A 6695-nucleotide genomic window follows, 5' to 3' on the forward strand; every position below is an offset into this window, starting at 1 on the left:
TGCTGCCATCCCATCATGCCAAGGGATTCCACTCCTAGAGCAACAGTGAATCAAGACAGTCCAAATCAAGGATGAGGCTTTACTCACCTGTGGCAGAGGAAGTCTCATGGTACCCCACTCCGAACAGCTGAGGATCTCAGGATTTATCTGGCATCCTGCCTGCTCTATGATCTCCCTTGTCCTGTGCTCCAGACCCCATTCAGATGCTAGGATGAAACCTTGCAGCTGCAAGGGCATGAGATCCCACCACCAATGCCCTGGGCTGGACCACTGCAGAGTGGGGTTAGGAAGATGTCAGGCTGCTGCCAGTCCATCCCCCGAGTCGTCAGGAGTTGCCTGAAGTATCCAGCTTAATCTAGCAGGGGAGAGCGGCTCTCCCCTGTCCTCAGGAGAGCTGCCAGGAAGGGGCCAGGTCAACTGCAGCACACCCTGCCTGAGATGTTAGCACCAGCAGCAGCAGGGCCAGCCTGGAAGGAAGGTGTGTGCTGAGCCACGATCCCAAATCCATAGCACCTCTGCACTCCCTGTTGTAGCTCTGCACTCCCTGTTCTAGCTCTTCCTGCAATGTCTGTCCATCTGTGCTCCCAGGACGTCTGAGGCAGAGACACAGTAGCTCCTCTCCCTCTCAATGCCTAATGCAGCCATGCTGCACCTCCAGACTAGCCATAAGCAACTCCCCTCACCGTGCACCCACACTTTTCCCACCTCCAAGAGCTCTTGGCACCTTTTTTCCCCAGTTGCTGCTCAGGGATGCTGGAGGAGCTGTGGGTGAAGCTGGGCTCCAGGGCTGGGAGCAGGGTGTGTGGGCAGGAACTGCCTGGACTATGCGGGCCCGTTGCACACCCCTGTCCCCTTGGGGCTGGCCATGCAGGAGCAACGGACTTGCTGAGAGATGTGACAGCTTCATGTGTCCAAGACAACGGACCAAGACTGAGGCAACAGATAGCAGACTGAGCCTGGGGGTGCTAGAAACAGGCTTGGAGAGGGATCAGACTGGGAAACCACATGGGGAGATGAGACTGAGATCACAGAATCACAGAATCGCTCGGTTGGAAAAGACCTCTGAGATCATCACGTCCAACCGTTCCTGTCTACCCCCTAAACCATATCCCTAAGTACCTCATCTACCCACTCTTTAAACACATCCAGGGATGGTGACTCCACCACCTCCCTGGGCAGCCTGCTCCAGATCAGATGGAGATGAGATGAGGTGATCGTGATGCACTGCTGACCTGCTAACCTAGGTGTCACCAATGTTTGCAACTCTGGTAGCCCTGCTTCTGCCATTTCCACCAGTGCTTTCAGACCCGTTCTGACTAATCTTAACGTTCCTGTTACACATCTCCACACAGAGACTAGAATAAAACTGAGAGGAGGAGAACAGGCTAGGGAATGAGCTGGAGACATCCTCGCTGATGCAGCTCACACCAACACAGCCCAGCTTAGAGCTGCTTTTAGCTGAATGTTCTGGATGTTCTTGCAATATTTAAGTATGGATTTGATGGAAATGTCAAGATTCATTCTGAAAAATCAATGTTTTCTATCAGGAATATAAATGTGCCTAGACATTTTCAATGAATTCACTCCTCTTTCAGATACACCGGGCTGTGTTTCCTGCTTCCATTCATCACAAAAGGAATTCTTGGAGGTTTTAACACTTCTGTTATTCCCCCTATTCACTGTTTGCTTCAACTCTGTTCCTTTCTTGAAGGAAGATTTTGTATTTCAGTCTTGGCTGCTCCTTCCTGCCAAGACAAATAATGCATATCTCTAAATATTTTGATTTCTAAAACCTCCTCCATATCATATATCCTAAATAGTAGCTATTTATGGAGTCTGTAAAATCTATGCCTTATGGTGTGTTACAGCTTTCAATAGAAACCACACATGGTATCTTTGGATCCATCACCAGAACAGATTTGGGATGCAGGAGGAAGTCTTTTCTTAGCCCTGAAGACAGCCCACTCCACCACACCAACTCTTAGGTTGGAGTCACGTCTGGGGGACGACATTATCACAGTGCCCCTGGGAGCTGTCAGATCCCTAACGTGGGAAACTCCAGCTCTAGCTGGGAGCAAATCAGCTGGAAACAGAACGACTGGGGGAAGTCAGTGATCGCAGGGTGCTGCAGCTCTGAAAAAGACAAGCAAGATCTCAGATGAGAAGAGGTATTTTCCAAAGGAATAGAGACTTTCCAGCATGGGAATTGAAGTCTGCAAAATTATGAGTGGCCTATGAAGAGGGACGAATAGTGATTACTCACTGTCTCTCCCATGGGCCATCAAATGAAGCTGGCAAGAGCCAGGTTCAAAAAGAACAGAAAGAAGAGGCTTTTCATAGGAGGAGCTTCTTGCCAAGGGACGTGGTGTTTGCAAGGAAGTTTCCACATGTCTGAGTCAGGGCTTGGATTTCAAAGCAAAAAGCACAAGAAGATTTGTAAAATGAGAATGGTTGGAGGCTGGGAGTGCAGGCGAGGGAGGCAGCACAAATTCGTGCCTTTCTCTTCAAGAGGTCTACTGTGGCCCCCTTTGGAAACATGAGCATTGAGCTGGATGGACCCTTCGTCCACATCCTCTGAGACTGTTCATGTTTGCTTCCCCAGGACAGCCAGTCCTACAGGACTGTAAGGTCTATAGTGTAGCTTATGAAATTGCATTGAAATCCCCAGACTGAAATTTATATCAGGATATGCCTCCAGGCAAATATTTTTGGTAAATGTCAGCAGAAAGACACCAACTGTTTCTAAGCACAGAGCAAGGCAGAAATCTATTGTTGCAGTTTGTGCCATTTTCCCGGACAAATGTGGGGTGCCTAGAAAAGCCTCGCTTTTGGACCAAGAGCCTTAAGAGCAGGAGGTGGCCAACTGCTGTGTCAGGACGTGGCCCTCACAGAGATTTGGTAGGACTTCCAAGGACAGACGCAGGCTGCCTTTGCCAAATTACAGCCACACGTATGTACCCTTGTTTCCCTGAAGATGCCCTCAGCACTGAGCACCAGCCTTCCTGAAGCTGAGTGGGGTGTGCCCCGCAGCTCTAGCACTGTGCAACTGTTTTAGCAACGGAGGTTCAGAGAAACTAAGAGGAAACCCATTTGGGTGCCAGCGTTGAGACACATTTCTGAGCACTTGGCATTGCGTGGTACTTTGTACTTGCAAAGTCTGCCTCCTGTTGTCTGCAGCTGGAGGTACCCATGACGTCTGCAATTCTGACCATAAGATTTCAGGAACCTAGAAAATAAAGACAGTGCTGCACAGGCATATTGGTGAATGTTGAGTCATGTCCATGTCACAAAGGGAAGATAAGGGATAGACTCAGGCTCTCCAGATCCACAGCCCATGCCTTCCCGCAGCCCCTGCCCTATTCACTACCTATACTCTTCTGCAACAAGCCCAGGGGTCCTACACACACCTCTGCTGCCCCAAGTCATACACAGAAAGCCTTGTCTCACTGATCACATTCTGGCGAGCAAAGGTTGTCTCATAACACAGAAGCAAAGAGAGCTTGCCATGTCCTGCTTTGGGAGAGCAGCTTTTCCCACCGCCTGCCTCTGGCACAAGCAGCCCGTGCGTGTTGGGTTCCATGCAACGCTCCAGCTGGACCTGCAGCCCATGCAGTGGGCAAACACTCCAGCAGATGGCAAACACTTCTCACCTCCAGGCCCTGCTCCCGAGCAGGTTCCTCACCTAGACAGCCACCCCTGCAGCGACGCAGCCCAAGGTTGGGTTTGGGTCCTCTCCTGTAGATCCATGCTCAGCTTTGCTCTTGAATTTTTGGACAAGCAGAGGCGGCTGATGAGACTTTAGTGTAGAAAACACACCTGGTGATGTTTTGGGGTTACAACACTGCTTGTAAAACCTGGGAAAGCAGGAGACCTCACCCAAGACATAGAGGAGGGCCCCACAGAGCCCACACACTCCTTAGCTTAGCAGTCCTCCCCAAGACCCTCTCCCTGACCCCTCTCAAGCATCTGCTCTGCATCCAGCACTCCCTTGGGTGGGAGCTGTCCCTCCCGCACCAGGATGATCCCTTCCCTTTCCCGCTCACCACCCCATGCAGCAGCCCAGGGGCTCTGACAGCACCAGCAGACAAGGACTCAGCAGCAGCATCTGGTTAGCCCAAAGCATTCAAAAAGATGGGACCAAAAGACAAAACCTCCCCACACACGCAGGCTCCTCCTGGTGCACTGTGCTGCCCCGAGTGCTTTTTGCTCTTCCAGGGACCCTCTTCTAGGTCTGGACAACCACTCTGCACTCCAAACACTGTCCTCTCCCTGCACCAGGTGGGCACTTTGGCTCCTAAGATGTTTTTGTCCCAGAGTGCGAGCAAATCGCACCACCTCCAGAGCAGGGTTGTATTTGTGGTTGCAGAACTGCATTTGTGGAAGGTGTCACAGCCACTGCCCTGCCTCTGCGTGGTTTTCCAGAAGATGTGCCCTCCAGGGATGGCTCATCTGCCTTGGGGTGTCTAAAGGGACAACTGAAGGGGGTCCCTTTGGGAGCTCACCTCCAGGTGTAAAAAAGAGTGGGATCTTTGCACGAAGCCTGTGCCCGCCTGCTCAGTGCAGCCAGCTGGGTAACAGAGGGAGGACTGTGGCACTCTCTGTGCCTCTATTTTCTCGCTGAAACAAGGGAGATTTGTGCTCTCCCTGAGCCTGGGCCAGGCCATGGGAGGGTGAGCAGTGTTGCAGCACCCTGGGACTCTCTCATCTCTGGCTGGGGAGGACAGTTGGAAAGGGAGCCTCTAGCTCCCAGCCCCCAGGAAAAGAGCATCCTTCTGCTTCTGCCAGGGCACACAGCCTCTCTGGCCTGTCTCCTGCCACTTCTTCCCGTATGCTTGCAGGTCCTTTGGGCCTAGACCAAGCTGAGAAGTAACGTCCTGGCAGAGAAGGAGCAGGCACCCTTTAAGGCTGCTATGGACAGAAGCCTCAGAGCTCACCAGCAGCAAGGGGAGGCTGCCCTACAGAGCCCTGCAACAGGGGAAGGACCTGCTCTGGTCCCCCCTGCTCAGCCCAAGCCAGCGCTGGCTGGGTGTCACACTAGGCAGAAGAGCACACCATCCTCCCCTTGTCCCAGCAGACACCGACCCCATGGTCTGCTCCCTGCACAAGACACTCAGGTGCAGACGCCCCAGGTGGCAACTGAAAGCAAGGAAGGTGACCATGCTCCACAGTCCAAGAAATGTGAAAGTGGCTGCTCTGGGGCAGGTGGCACTAGAGAAGACAGTGTCTGTCCCCACAGGTCAGACCCTCGTGACAGTCTCTCCCACCACTCTTTGCTTCCAGTCTGCAGTCCAGCCTCTTGAACAGGAGTGAGGACAGAGCATCTGAGCAGATGAAACCCAGCCATGGCTTCCAAAAAGGACCTGCTGGGCGAGAGAAGCAGGCCCAACCTGCCTTCCCTCTGCCCTGCTCATTCCTAGCCCTTCCCCACCACCTCCCCATGGAACCTGAGGCAGAGGAACAGACCGCACACAAGAGCAGCCCTCTGCCTTCCCCACTTCCAGAGTATCTCTCAACCTGCCTAAAAGCAAGGCACTCTCTCCCACCAGAAAGCAGCCCCACCAAATCCCTGCAGAGCAGTCAAGCCTGGGCCAGACCCAAAAAGCACAATCCAGCAGAGCCACTGCATGGACTGGGCCTGCCTGCAGCGGTCTGAGCAGCTACTCGTGGGCTAAGTCCTGGCTCCATCCTGGCATGGATCCAGCCACCTTCCTCTGTTCCTGCCCAGGCAGGAGTCTCCCAGTTGACCAGCCCAGGTCCCAAAATGGGCACTCAGCCCTGGCCGTGGAAGGGGATGTGACTCTGTTCTTCAGTGAGAGCGAGCAGCTAACACCAGTCCCTCGCCTTGAGGTTGAGTTCCAGCCCTCCAGACCCAGGCGTGCAGGCTGGAGAGGTCATGCAGGAGCAGGATGCTTTTCACCAGGCAGAGAGGTTGGCAGATCACATGGACCTTGCTGTCCTTTGTCTAATGCCCTCCTCTGTTCTTCCTTTCCTCCATCTCTGTTCAGCAATGACTTCATTTCTTTAATTATTAATCACCTTGCTGCAACAGTGGCTGAACTAAACCCATTAAATCTCCTCTGAGACCAGCCCCAAGGAAGGAGGCAGGTTTCCGGAAAGTGCATTAGAGAGAAGGTAGACAGGGAGTCGAGACAAGCTGGGGTGGGAGGCGATGGCCTTGCTGCATAGTGTAGGCCATTTCCCATCATCTGTGGATCTGATATCCAAGGCACAAGACCTGTAAAGTCTATCATGTGAACAGCCTGTTCACACATCCCACTGGGCAGCTACAGGAGGGTGCTTGTGTGGCAATTGTTTTGGCTGAAAAATAAGCCACAAAAGTGAGTTATGCAGGGAGAATTGCTTGCACAAGAGCTCCTGACAACTTACATCCCAAACAGTTGTTCCCGGATTGCCCCATCACCTCCAGCAGTGGCAGACAGGATGGTTTTGCACAGCTACTCCAAACCTAAAGCAAAGACACTGATTTTGTGTACCCTGCTTTTAAGGATTCAGGAATCCAGCTGGCACAACCCCAGCATAGCCCCCTCACCATCACTGGGATTAACCGGGAAGCAGCCTTAGTGGCTTTTCAGTCTCTTTGCAAAAATGCTGATTTGTCAGAATTTTGCAGAAATGCTCAAGTTCTGGCAAAGGTCCCAGTGGGGAATTCACCTGGAGAGTGGGATGGCATTCCT

Source organism: Mesitornis unicolor, unplaced genomic scaffold, assembly GCF_000695765.1.
Source record: "Mesitornis unicolor isolate BGI_N332 unplaced genomic scaffold, ASM69576v1 scaffold40141, whole genome shotgun sequence".
NCBI lineage: Eukaryota > Metazoa > Chordata > Aves > Mesitornithiformes > Mesitornithidae > Mesitornis > Mesitornis unicolor.